Genomic DNA, 15,146 nt, shown 5'->3' with positions numbered 1-15,146 from the left:
AGTAATATTAACATATAGATGATAATATATTTGACATATAACATATAATTTATATTAAATTCATAAACTTATAATTTGAATTAATTTATATTAAATGTGTAATATAAAATAGTAATATTTATATAAATTATATAGTTATATGTAATTTAGATATAAAATCAAATTTTAAATTAAAAAATATTTAAATATAAATTCATCATTATTATTGAGTGTATATTCTCTTAGATTATGAGATTTGAGATTTTTGCTCTTATGTGAATTTTTAAATAATTCTTTAAATTAATTATGTAAATTTATGTTTTATTGTTTTTATTGTTTTAATTTTTGTCTTATATTTGGATGAACATCATTTTATGATTTATGAATTTTTAATAATATTGTTTTTATTATGTCATTCGTTTTGACCCCCGGTCCGACTCGTTGAACCGTGAATTTCTTATTCTTCCGGTTCGTTGTTCGCCTGATTTTAACAACCTTGATTATATTTCCATATCATTTAAGCAAAGCTAGCTTGAAAATTTTATCTTGTAGATGTTAAACAGCTGTCTGTCATTTGTTGTTGCTTTGGTTGTTCTTCAATGTTCATTAAGGTAAATTTTGAGTCTATGCTGAACTACATGTGCTTTAATTTGCAGAAAAGTTTGAAGACAAGTCTGCCTCTTCATAATCAAAGGTTTTGACATATGGAGCCAAGCAACTGAAGGCTTCATTCCACCAGTTGCTGTGAAGGCAAATGATCTCGACATCAGATCGTGCCAAGTAGTAATTTCTTGCATGTTTGCTAGTGATGAAGTTTCATTTAGATACTGATTCCTGATTTATGAATATTTATTCTTGTACTTAGTTTTAACCTTTTTTTTCATGATATAATTGGTCTAGTGAAGAGAAGGTAGTCTCTCCTATTATTGTTTCGCCCAACGTAGGTTAATTTCCCACATTATATTATGCTTTGAATATGCACAAGTCTAGGTCTCCTGACAATTCTTATACATCTTATGAAATGTTAGAAGGTTCGAAATACCCTTAACTTAAAGTTTCCATTCAAGTCACTTTTCATGTCAGGCTTTTAGAATAAGCTTCAATGACTTTTATAACTTTTCCCCACGCCAAATACCAGTTTCCATCTTGACATCTCTGCCACATTCATCTGGATCAATAATGCCTACATCTTATGCGTTCACTTCACTAGCCTGCCTTTCCATTTTTTGTATTTCTCTTTTTCTTTTTATGGTTTCTCTTTGCATAGATCTTTTTATCTCTTGGCTTAGCAAATTGAAATAAACTTTTAGATATTAAAGAATTGAGTTTTATTAATGTTGCTGTAAGACTGTAGAAGTTATGCTTATTGAACACAATTTTTATGAAGTTATGGGAGATTATATATATAAGTGTAGGTGACTTTGGCTTCAATACAAAGATTCATCTATAAGTCAGGGGCATGCTACTAATGAGAGTGTACGATGAAAAGGAGTTTTTAATTCTACATCAAACTTAATCAATGACTTATATAATTAGGGCTCACGCCTTTTGCTTTATTTGAAAGTTCGTTAGGGTGTTAGCCTTATGAACTAGCCCAAGGCTAATTAAGAGAGAGGTGATTTGGTTGTTAAAGATTTTTAAAATCTTTTAAACAAAACTACAAACCAAAACACCACAAAGAAATCAAAATGCGGAAATTAATGCGGAAGCAATAATAAGAAAGACACACCGAGTTATAGTGGTTCGTCAAACCTTGCCTACGTCCACTCCTTGGAGGACCCTCCAAGTATTGCACTAAATTAAGTGTCTCTTCCTTTAGCCCCACAGCTAGGGAGAAGCCCTTACAAAATCACTTCACCTACCCCGGCTGCGGGCGGAGTCGCCGGGCTCCTTGACACCAAAATAGATCTTCTTTTGTGTGAACTTCCCTCGACACAAGCCTTGAATCCGACGTATTCAGGTGCGAGCTTGCCTGAGCAACGCGTGGGACCCCCCCACACTCCCTTGAGTCCCCCTCACAGATCTTCTCCCTCTTCAAACTCTCCATTTCCTCACTCCCTCTTCAAGCTTTCTTTCAAATTTCCCCAAAAGAACGAAGCTACAATGGCTGCCAAGACACTTACAAAGTGCTTTGCTAAAAATTAAATAGAAATCTCAAACAAGCTCATTAATGCAGTGTGCGACTATTCGTCTAGGCTACGATTAATATATCGCTGTACGATCATGCAATTTAAGCCCAATCAGCCGGACGATTTGAGACGATAAGAAGAATTTGTTCTTATCGTCCTAGGACGAGTACTATATCATCTTGGACGATCAGATACAAATCGTGGAATATCGTCCTGAACATCGCCCTGAAAAACAGCTGTTTGATGTCCAATCTTCCAGCGTATCGGTCAGGGACGATTTTGTTCGTGCAATCAAGTCATAATTGCTTTCCTAATTAATCAGAGAAATTTTGGAAAAATTGCTCCGGATCGTACAATGACGATATTTTAGTCCTGGACGATCCACTGGACGATGGTCAAAATACCTAAGTAATTCCTAAATAGATCGGGGGCATAATTCTTCTGTTTGGGCCTCGTCCTGGCCGATACAAAATCGTCCAGGAACGATGTGTTTTGAGCCATAATGACGACTGTTTTAATGAGGTTCCCTAATTAGGGTTTCTGCTTTGAACAGATCGTCCAGCCCATTATAATATACGTCCCGATCGATGTTACAAAAACAGTAAACTTTAGGAAATAGTCAGAAATACTTCCAAGTTACAAGCATCAGGAGCCACACCAAATACCAATAGACTCAGAAAGTAAAAAGTGTACAAAACTGACTCAGACCTAGTCTACTACACTCCTTTGAGCTGGTTCAAAATTGCAGTCTGATCGTGTGGACCTGAAATGTTAGTAAATAAGGCCGTCGTAGAGAAATATAAGTGTTTGCTAGCATCAAAATCATAAATCATGAAAAATCCGCAACATTATTTTCTGGGAAGTAAATTAATACATCTGCCGAAAATGATGTGTATACTCCATATTTCTACCATTTCAATTGATGTGGGCTTTAAAAATTTATGCCCGACTCTATAGAGTTTAGGGGTTCGGATTAAATTTGCAAAAGTTAGATTAGTTTGAAGATAATCACTATAATTAGATTTTATCCTCATTTCACGATGACTTTATTATTTGGTTTCTTAGGTTTCTTATAGGCGTAAGTCCCTATAGTTAATTACCTATCCTTATGACGAGAGAGAACTTTCGATTAAAGCTAGTTATTAGATAGACACTAAACGCATTGTGTATAGTATCAGTAAATTGATCAGGATTACAACTATGAAGTTAAATGAACCGTGAGGGAATAATGATATTAACCTGATAAATCCTATAGTTCTGTTATCTGGGCTGGTTCCTGGTTCATAGTTTATTTAATCAGAGAGAATGTTAGTTGGCTCAGCATGAACTAATATGCTTACTAAACAACATGAGTTATTTTTTTTGTTCAAGCAAACTTTGTAAATCTGGATGAATGTTTGTCCATGGGGACAAATGTAAGTCAATCTTAGATAATAGAGTTTGCTCCTATCAATTTATACTTCATAATTTCTTTACTTAAGAATTTTAGCTATTGGGAACTTACGGGTTCTTAGCATTATATAATTATAATATCATTTTGTAGTAAAATCAAACTGTCAGAGGGCTTCGATTGTAAACCTTTCAACTTGTACAATTTTGGTGGCAAAATAATTGATTATATGGTACATAGAACATCAATTCCGACGAGAGATTATTTGATAATGAATTCATAATGATACACTCGACAAAACATTTTATTTTTGTGAGTTGAGATTTGATGCATGGCAAGTTCATTTTTATATTGTATCTTGAATTTTATTGTTTTTTGTTTTTTGTGTTTCTACCTATGAGGAAGGCACTATGATCATGTGTTAGGTTGTGCTTTGACATGCATTGCCTTGGGTTCCGCTGTTTTTGGTGCTGCTTTTGGGCGACTTGGTTCCTTGGTTTGTGCTTGGTTGGTTTCGGGTTTTACTGCCTTGTAATGATGGATACAGAGTTCTGATGCCTTTTTCAGCCTCATTAATGCTGTCCATATTCATTTCCATGTATTTCCTCTGCATGTCCGAGCTTCCCCTCCTAGCGCCCGTTCCGATCGTTGGCTGTTCTGTTCCGCGGTGCTTTTCTTTGAGCTGCTCTAGCCGGTTGCCTGTTGGCCTTTTGCCTACCTTTTCTGATTGGTTTGGTGGGCGGCTGACTTTGGCAGTTTGGCCCCTTTCTTACGTTAAAATATATGTTGTTTTGTGGCATTTTGAGCATTTTGGCTTTGCTAGTGAAAACTACTTAAATCTTGAGGCAAAATTTATTTTATAAATTTATATCTAAAAATTATTTATGTAAAAATAATTTCTCACTAATAAATAGATAAAATTATTTTTTATAGTGTATAAATAATCATTAACTAATAAATAAATATTATTCACATTATAAGTATTAATTAAAAAATTTGTTTAAAAATGGATTTTATGGACATTATAAATGTTATGAGCTCATAAACCTCAACTCATCTTTTTAGTCCTACATCACTTGAAAACTCTTTATTGCTATTTTTTTATATAGTTTTTTTAATTTTCTTGTGTTAAGAGCTCACATGGAGTGGTCGAACCATGTGATGCTTCATGATGGTTTGGGGCAAGTAAATATAATAAAAATATCATGCAAATTTAAAATTAAATGTTTCAAATATAAATTAATTTGTTCACTTAAAAAAATTATTTAATATATAATCTTTGATATAATAAATTTATTTATTTAATTATTTTAAAAATGTGGTAATTGAACCAGCTGGTTCAAAAGAGTCGGGGACAATTCACCAGTTTGTCTGTTAAACCGGTTCAATTCAATTTGATACATAAGAGGTTTTTAGAGTGGACCGGACCGACCTTGTGGCTGGTTCACGTTTGAACCGGTTGGACCAGTCGGACTGGTCCGATTTTTAAAACCTTGGAAATAATAAAGGATTATTCCAATATGAATTTCATCAAGATAAATCCTTGCTAACAAGAATGACATGACCGCATATGCAACCAAAAATCAATTGTCATTATGGGTGTAACCATGGTCAAACATAAATAACTTGCAATCTTGTTAGGCTTAGTTTGTTAACTATCAAGCCAAACATAATTAAATTTGAGTTCATTGAGGAGATAAAAAATCATGTTCATGTTTAGTAGGGCTGTCAAAATCGGGTCACGAGGTCGCAAATGGGTCGGTTTTCTGAACCTGAACCCGACCCGCTTCGGGTATATTTTACTAAAAAAAAATTATTTAATTCAATTTATTTAAACCTAAATCAAATTAAGGTAAGATTTACAATAATCAAATTAAAATAAATTAATCTTAATTTAATTTAGACAATAATGTTTATTATTTTTTAGAAAATCATTTACTTATTTCATAATAATTTTTTTAAAAACCTCCTAAATTAATTAAAAATGGGTCAAACCTGGTTGATTTCGGGTTTCTGGGTCAACCCTAACCCGACCTGGCTTTACAAACGGGTCGAAATCCCTAACTTGAACCCGACCCGGTTCGGGTTCGGGTTGTCCCAAACCCAAAATTTTCGGGTCGGGTTTGGATCGGGTTTTCGGGTTGGGTCAAATATTGACACCCCTGATGTTTAGGTCATGTATTATCAAGCTAAACATGACCCAAGCACAAACAACAAGCCAAATAGATGAAAATCAAATGAATCGATAATTTTTTTTAATTGATGGCACTGACGGCACAAAGAAATATTTTAAATAATTTTTTTTAATTGATGGCACTGACGGCACAAAGAAATATTTTAACCGTTAAAGCAAAAGACCTTTTAAGCATCATAGAATTTTAAACATACAAGGTCAATGATTTTTGGCCAATATTTAAAGACTTTTAATACAAAATTACACCGAGTAAAATAAACTTTACCAATATGCAAATACAAATGTATAAATATAAAGTATATAAACTTTAGTTTCATGTTAGCTACTTATTGATTTGGAGAACTATGAGTGATACTGTAATGGTTTGACAAAACAATTTCTCAATGGAATTTTGAATATTAAGTGATGCAGGACTAGTAGGGGTCTAGGATTTCTAATCAGCCTGTAGGATGCAAGACGGAAACTGAAAAATCACAATCTGCAAGTTACTAATTTATAACTTTAGCAAATACTTGTCAATTTTACTATCAAAACAGCAATTATCTTTTATTCATTCCACGAGATAATTTAACAATCGCAAATTACAAGAAAATAATGATACATATAAAAAAGTAAGCAACTAATTAAGTTATTGCTTCAAAAAGAAAACTCAGCACGTATGTAGAAAAAATTTCAATCAACATTTGAAACCAATGGCTTAGCAATTAAATGGACAATAATAAGGATAGAAATCACCACAAATGAAACAATCAGGCCCCACATCAGTTACAAGGGAAAGGCAACCAATACGAATAACCATCCGCAAGCCACTAAAAAGTAAAACAATGAAGAAACAATAACTATAAACACGCGGGCAACAGCAAAATAGTGGAACTATAGAGGAAATCAGCATAATAACTAGTAATTAGCATTTCACATTTTACAGCTGATTCTAAACTACTATATTTGCTTAAAGGAATACCATAGGATTGATATAATTCATATGAATAATCACTTTTTATGCTTTCAAGGCGAATAGACTTTCAAATTTCAATCAAATCTATTGGGTTTGAAAATTTTGGCTCCAACCTATTGAGCATTTGATATTCGTCAACCTAAGTCAAGGCATAAATGCAAAGTAATTCATGAATCATCACATGTAGGCTTGGCATACCAACGTATAAGATATCTTTGATATCTACCATCAATAGTAGACACAAACTCCTCATCGATAATTACTTTAGGGACAAGTTGCATAGACATGTCTTGTAAGGTTCTGAATGTGCATTCAAAAGTAGGGAGTAAAAAAACAGAGGAATCCAAATTATTGATAACAAGCACATGAAGTTCAGTCAAATCAGTCATATTGAAGAACAAATTGATGTTAATTATTTTCAAATGTCAGCATTAGTCCTGATCCGTTGCAAAGCTTCATACGACTCTAAATTTCTTGCAAGTATTTTTTCAGATAATCCAATGTGAAACATCTCGATATTCAAAAGCAACATTATCTTATCCACTAGTTTGAATTCCATGTGTTTCTGATAGGAAACACTTGGATTCACAAGTGTTTCTCACCAAAACTGAAGTTGATCCGATGGAAACTGCTGTCCACAGCAGAAATCTGCTGTTTACAGCAGAAATCTGCTGTTTATAGCAGAAAAACAGCAAAACAACAAGGAAATCTGAGAGAAAACTCAAAGAAAAGCTTGTATTCCACTAGTCGATGAATAAAATAGCAAGATACAATTGATCCTCAATTCGAGAGGAGGATCGTTCTCTCCCAAATCTCTGGCAACGCCAAGAGCCCAAAGAAAACCTAAATCTAAGAGATCTCAAATTACATTCAAATTCAAGATGATCAAACCCTAGGATAAACGGCTCTACGGGGGCGGACGGGCCGCTCGTTCTCCGCCAGATCCGCCTGTTCGCGATTTCCGCCCGTGAACCGGTCCCGCCTGGACCGGCTGGACCGGTCCAGTGGACCGGTCTAATAGTTTCCTATGTACAACAACAAAACACTTATAATTGTCATAAATAACTATTAATTTCTTGTGAATATTTTCATGAAAATAATGCATATGATGTGCAAATAATTGTGAGAATTCACTGGGTCTAGAATCAAAAGGAAGTACAACAAGATCTATGGGTTTACTAGGCTAGTAACTAGTGATAATTTCAAATGGCTCATGTATGTGGACCAGGGAGTTTCTAAGAGTGTTTTTATTTTATTTTGTTTTAGATAGATTTTGAGGAAGAGTTGTGCAAAATTGCCAGCATTTGCTCCGCATCTGAGAATTTCCTAAATAGTTTCTACTTGAAATCTATAAATAAGTCTCCATTTCAAGTCTTTTAAATATTTTGCAACCATGGGATCTGTAGAAATAAATTCTTTAATTTTCAAGTTCAGCCCCTTTGGATCCAATGAGTTAACTTTCAGCATTTGGAAGTCCTAGGAAAGAATAATTTCTCCAACCTTCCTCGACAGTCCTAACAAACCTTCAGAGAGTACTCATTGCACTCAAGGAATCATTTTCCAACTTCGGAAGTCACGCTTGGAAGTCCCACAAGTTGATTTTTTTTTTTTTTTACCTTGGGTAAAACCTTTCGATTCAGAAACTTGGCTAACACTGGTACAATATCACAAGAAGAGTTTCGCCACCTCACAAAAATTAAATCATGCTAAAATGCCACATTGATGACCAGAATGCTACTTAAGAGACCAGTCTGTAATATCCAAAAGGCGTTAGGAGCTTCAACAAAAAAATTTCTATGATAAAAGTCCTAAATAACATACTTGGTTGCTGAAAAAGAAAGAGTCAAAACACTAATATACCATGAAGCATCCGAAGATGTGAAAGAAAGCACGGTCAATTAAAACTGAAACTAAACCAAACAAAGCAATTCGGCGATAACGGAAAAGCGGGATTGAACCTGATTCGTCCGGTGATGGACAAAAGCCCACCGCTCCACGGGTGCACCGGCCACCGCAGTAGCAAGACGCCGAAACGTCACTCGAGCGGAGCCCCACATTCTTCTTCTACCTTCTTTTCTCCGATAGCCTCGACAAACCGGGCGGAAGAGGGAGAGAGAGCCCCCAGAGTGACTCCGTCTGTCTGGCCAAGACGAAGCTGCCTAAGATCCAGTGGACGTCCATCGCGGTCTCAAAATAAGGTCAAGGCGTTCCAGGGCAAATTCTAGTAATAAATGTCCATTTTTTAAATAAGATTTTTTTTTTTTAATGAAAACATTTGATTAGATTAAAAAAAATGCATATTTAATAGAAGACAATAAAAATTATATAATATACTTAAAAAAAAATAAATTATTTTGATGAGCATAGCATAAATATATATTATTTTTTATTCAGTTTGAAGTAAAATAAATGGAGCGTAAAGTCCAAAAATGATGAGCATAGCATAAATATATGTTATTAAAATAAATGGAGCTTAAAGTCCAACAATGATGGTGGCTTGTGGCCTATAGAGATGGCAAAAAATGGTGAGGGGCAATTTTCCAAATACATTTAGGGGCAATTTTCCGGTGATGGACAAAAGCCCACGTCTCCACCTCCACCTTGCTCTCAGCGGCCACCACTTACACCACTCCAAAGCTAACTTGACCATCGCCAACGCCCACCATCTCCACCTCCACCTTGCTCTCAGCGGCCACCCGCCACCACCAATGCCGCCTCCACAGGCCTCCCACCGCCGGCCACCCGACCACTATGGACACATCATTGTTACAATTTACATTGCATTTACTTTACTTCAACAAAAAAAAGTAAAATCATGCATTCGTTTTATACTCATCCAAGCAACTCCAAAAATATTCATTTTAAACTAAATTACTTTTATCGTGGTTTTAAAACTCTGATCGGACCTGCCAGTTCAACCGATTGCCCGGCCGATTAGCTTAATCCTTAAAACCAACTTCAAATCAGCGCCCGATCGGTTGAACAGGTGCCAATTATTAAGAACCATGCGGCTCAAAAAATGACGGGTCTTGAGCCATTGATTTAAGATCCAATGCCTAAGGAGTTCAGTTAGGAATATAACCTAACGAAGGTCCCATTTCTGTAATTCATTTTGCTTGCGTGTAATATAATCATGTTAGCATCCATCTCCATCTCTTGTCTCCTGCTCGCTATGTCTGCTAGTTTAGGAGAATTTGGGATTTAAATATTTATTGCTTGTGGTTTCCATTCATTCGTAAATCAAGTTTTCAAATTAGTTTAAATTTGGAGATGAGGAGCCTACAAATAAATGTTTTGATTTATGGAAATTTACATACATACCACTTTATAACATCCTATTTGCATATCTAACATTCAAAATTTTAATATTACATGCATATCACTCTATATTACTTTAATATCAAATATACCACTTATACTTCTTTCCTACCACTCATATATTTCATTTCTACCACTCATATTTGATATGAAAATGAACTATGGGTGTTATGTATGTAATATTAAAGTTTTAAGTGTTAAATATGTAAATAGAGAAGTATAAAGTGGTATGTATGTAAATCTCCCTTCATTATTATGTGTACAAGTTGAATATGTGATTCTTTTGATTACAACGAGAGCATGAATACTTAATTGAGGGATAAGTCATCTTCTTATATTTTTTTAATATTTTGTTATTTTAACCAAATCATTCAATTGAATCACCTCATTAAAATATAACTTAGTTTGACTATGATTACTAACATTGTTTTGGCAATCAATGAAGATTCTTAATATTTGTGCTATTGATAGTAATTGGCTAATTGTCATTAACTCTCTTTTTTTTTTCAATTAGCTTTTGATTGTAGATTCCATTAAACCTTTTTACTATTGAAATTTTTTATAAAAGTGAGTAATGTTTGACATCATATTGAAATTAATTTGAACTTGTTCTTTTGAAAAGTATTGGCTTTTTTATCCTCATCCTTTCACATGATTATATTCAAATTAAAATGTGGGTTGCTGTGTTTAACATCATAGACTGGATCAACAAAAAAGTCAATATGCACATTCAACTCAAAGCATGCGGGAGAAGGCATATATTGCTTAGAATCATTTTGTTGAGAGTAAAGCTGCTAATGGTTGAAAGCAATATAAATGTCTTCATTGCAAAACAATTTATAAGGGTGAAGACATTAATATGATGACAAATAACATTGGATAAGTCAAACATTCTTTGTGAATTTCTTTCGACCCCTTTCACATAAGTTAATGCCATCAAATAATGGTCTGACAAATGATCTCAAATAGGTCAAATATTCTTGGTGAATTTCTTTTGACCTCTTATACACAAATTAAAATCATCGAGCAATGATTTGACTAACAATCTCAGATAGGTCAAACACTCTTTGGTGGATTTCTCCCAACTTATTTTATATGAGTTAATGCAATCGAGCAATGGTCTAAAGAATAATCCTAGAAAGGCATGCCCATGAGATAGCCTTGAAGGAAAGCTAGTAGCAGACAAATTCCTCATTAAAAATATCTCATGAGGCAAGTGGCAAATAAGGTCTATACTCATAACCCCAGAAAGACACACTAATGACGTGATCTTAATGAGAAGCTAGTAGTGGATAATGTCCTCACTAGAAATACTCTATAAGAGCAAGTGGTTGACAGGGTCTCCACTCATTCAAAAATCTCAAAAGATAAAAGCCTCAAAAGTTTCAAGTTTATCTAAAAAACCTTTAGAGGCAAATGTCTTAGAATGAATATATGTACGTAAAATCTTAGAAGGCAAAAGCATTAAAAAGAATATATACACATAAAATCTCAGAAGTCATAATCATATAGGATATACACCGCAGAATGTACAAGTACATTAAAAACCTTATAAGTTAAAAGCCTTAAAATGTTTAATTAGGATTATCGTATAAATTTCAAAAGGAAAAAATCTTAGAAGGAACATGTGTACGTAAAATCTCAAAAGGTAAAAGTCACAAAGGATATATGTACACAATATATTAAAAGGCATACACCTCAGAAGGCACAAGTATACTAAAAATCTTAAAAGTTTAAAAGCTTCAAAAGATTCAGGATTATCCAAAAATCTTTAAAGGAAAATACCTTAGAAGGAACATTTTACTTAAAATTCAGAAAGAAAAAGCCTTAAAAGATATGTGTACATCTAAAATTTAGGAAGGCATACGCCTCATAAGATAATATGATTATTTAAAAATCTCAAAAGTCTAAAAGCCTAAGAAGATATGTATTTTTTTCAATTTATCAAAAAAATTAGAATGTTAAATGTTGCAAAAGGAATAAATTCCTCTATTCATGTTTGTTGCGTGCTAGAATATACGCGGCGGTAGAGTTTGTAAATTTGCGTCCTAGCATTATACGAGTATTCATCACACAAGCAGAAAAGAGAAATGAACACCAAGGTTTTTACGTGGAAAATCCGAAAGAGGGAAAAAACCACGGGGCCTCGCCCAGTTGCAAAGTTCCACCAGTATTTATTTAAAGTACAAAGGTTGGTCTGTCTTACAAATCAAGACGATCAATTTACAATCAACTTCTCACAAAGTTACAAATTTCTGCAAATTCCCGGCGTTTCACGGAAATCCGGTAGAGTTCCGACGTCTTCAGGCGGCAGGAAGAGCTCCGACGGTGGTCGAGGAGGAACTTCTTCCTTCTCATCCTTCTTCTCTTCTTCTTCTCTCTCTTCCCCTTGAGTCCCCTTTGTGTAGAATGAGGGTTCTATTTATAGTTTTTTCTGGAGTGGCATAACCCGCAAATAGGCGTGAGATCATGGGCGAATTGGGGGTGGTTTGAATGGACGGCCGATATCGAATCCTTTGATCATGCACCGTTTATTGGACATTTGAAGGCCTTAATGATGTCGGAATTCGATGATCTTGGGCTCGTTGGATTCGTCTCGTCGAGCCTCTCGATTCAAGTATAAGCTCGTTAAAATCGAAGACCGTTTAGTAACTCAAATTGCGGTTTAAACCTTCCAACAGCGCTTCGGGTCCTTGATTCGGACCCATTTGGACTCGGATTGGGTCGAATTTGGTGTCGTTGGGTTTGTATTTCCGAGACGCTCTGTTTGATTGTAGACTTGCTGAAATCGGAGTTCTGGTGCTTCTGGATTTAATTTTTGAAGTTTCCAACTAGCTTTTGCCTCGAGATTCGTGCCCGATCAAGCTAATTTTGTGATGTCGTATCAATGTTGCTTTAACTGCGGGATATTATCTCAAAGCATATCTCAAAAATGCATAAAAATTTAATTTCTTTTGAGGGGCAAGTTTACAAATCAGAACTATCATTAAATAAAGATGGAGCATTTATTACTTCAAATAAATTAAAAGCAAACATCTAGCTCTTATAAATATCTCAAAGTTATATACAATAGTACAATTTGACATCATTTTCAAACATACTGTCTTCTTCATATAATGCTCAATTATTATGATTTTGATGATAATAAATATTATTGTTTTATCACTGTTCATATTGCATATTTATTTTGTTGTCCTATGCACTAACATTTCAGGTTCATAAGTTTACTGGCAACGTTAATCAGCTCAAGATTGGTTAGACTAGGGTTGAGTCTGTCTGTAATTTAAATTTCAATATACTTTTATCTTTCTTGAGTCAAATCATGTATTTGGTGGACACTGAGCCGAGTAACCTTGCACACACACACTCAAGAGAGTGAGTTGGTGAGTTAGATAAATTTTTAGTTTTTGAACTAATCGTACAGTACAATGTATATCGTACTAAACGACTAGTTAAAATAAATAAAAATCCTCATTGGGGCACATCTGTTAATTAAGAGTGATTAAACTAATCATATTGTACAATCCATATCATACATGATTATCGATCAGTTATGATTATAAAAAATAATCGCTAATCATAATTTAGGCAAAATATTAATATTAAAATTATGTTCTAATCGTACAATAAATATACATCGTAATTGATGATTTATGACAATTATGTCTAATTGATCATGTGATTAGGGGACTAATTATGATTGAATTATTCGATCAAATTATACAGGATGAACGATGACTATCATACTAGACGATCTGAGTGATACATGGGATGATACTTGATCATCCCACATCGTCCAAGATGAAAACCATGATTTTTTTAATCATACAAGTCGATCATACAGGACAAACCGAAAGATATATGAAACGATATTTAAAACGTCACCCATCACCGCATTCTGTACAAGACAATCAATATAGTAACTTAAACAAATTGTACCGTACGATCGCAGAATTGGACTGGACGATCAATACAAATACTTGAACTGATCGTGCAGGACAATGATGTTCATACTATGTGTAAGGGTTGTTTTGAACTAATCGTATAGGATGATCTCACGATTGGACTAGTAGATCATAATCGCTATATTGAAATTTAGAACTTCTTTGGAGGCTCTTTATTTAAGCTCTATTATTTTCTTATTGGAAATCTTTTACTGTTGATTTATTTTGAGAGGGAGCTTAGAGGAAGAGGAGACCTTTGAGAGAGAATAAATGGAAAGATTCTTTTGAGGGGGAGTTGTGAAAGATTCACAAAGTTTACTATAAGTAAGGTTTCCATTATCTTCTTCAAGCTGCTTTCTTGATTCCTTTGTGGCTCTAGGGAGATATTCTTTAGCATTAGATTCATGTTCTCTACCTACTCTAAGAGGGAGTAAAAGGATTCAAGTTCTCTGTCTACTCTAAGAGGGAGTAAAAGAATCCAGGCCATCTACCTTCACCAGGAGGGTGAAAAAAATTCGAGGTACTCTGTCTCACCGAGTAAGTGGAAGAAATTTTTGTAAGGGCTTCCCCGCCTAGCTATGGGGGCCAAATGAGAGACACTAAAAGATTTAGTGCAATACTGGGAGGAGGCCTCCGGAGAGTGGACATAGGTCAGATTTGATCGAACCATTATAAAATCTGATGTGTTCGTTTTTTTAATACTTTTTTACACTTTAATTTCCACACTTATTTATGGTTTTAGTGTGATTAAAACTTCTGATAATTATGAATTTAATTTGCTTCTGCGTTGTGGGATAATTTTTTTTTAAAAATATATATTTAAAAAGATAAAAAGATTTTTCTTTTTTGCTTTAGTTAGTCTCGAGCTTGTTCTTAAAGGTTTAACAACCTTCAGGTCCTTCACGAACTTTCATTGATGGAAGTAGTTACATGGCTTTTAAAAAAAGAGGGAAAAAAAACTTTTCAAAGAGAGAGTTAGAGAGAGAGAGAATCTCTTAAAAAATAATAATAAGTTTTTCTTAAAAAAAAAACCTCTTTAAAAAAAAGAGAAAAATATCTTTATAGAAAGAGTAGAGAAATTTTTCTTTAAAATTAATTTTTAAAATAATAATAATAATAATTGCTTTTTTTAAAATAATCTTAAATATATTTCTTTTTTCAAAACAAAGAAGGAAGAAGAAAAAATTTTCAAAAAAAAAAAAAAAAAAAAAAAAAAAAAAAAAAAAAATAAAATAGA

The 15,146-nt window shown here is 33.9% G+C and overlaps 1 long non-coding RNA gene across 1 annotated transcript; it reads right to left on the bottom strand.

Moving 5' to 3' along the window:
- Positions 1-2,008: 2,008 nt before the first annotated feature.
- LOC114578427 lies at positions 2,009-8,845 on the bottom strand. The gene is made up of 3 exons (XR_003699454.1): positions 8,606-8,845; positions 4,217-4,221; positions 2,009-2,018 (listed from the first exon to the last, which is right to left on the bottom strand). It is a non-coding gene; the product is annotated as an uncharacterized LOC114578427 (long non-coding RNA).
- Positions 8,846-15,146: the final 6,301 nt, after the last annotated feature.

This window comes from Dendrobium catenatum, unplaced genomic scaffold, assembly GCF_001605985.2.
Source record: "Dendrobium catenatum unplaced genomic scaffold, ASM160598v2 original_scaffold_21676, whole genome shotgun sequence".
Taxonomy (NCBI): Eukaryota; Viridiplantae; Streptophyta; class Magnoliopsida; order Asparagales; family Orchidaceae; genus Dendrobium; species Dendrobium catenatum.
This window is presented reverse-complemented; position numbering and strand designations above follow the sequence as displayed.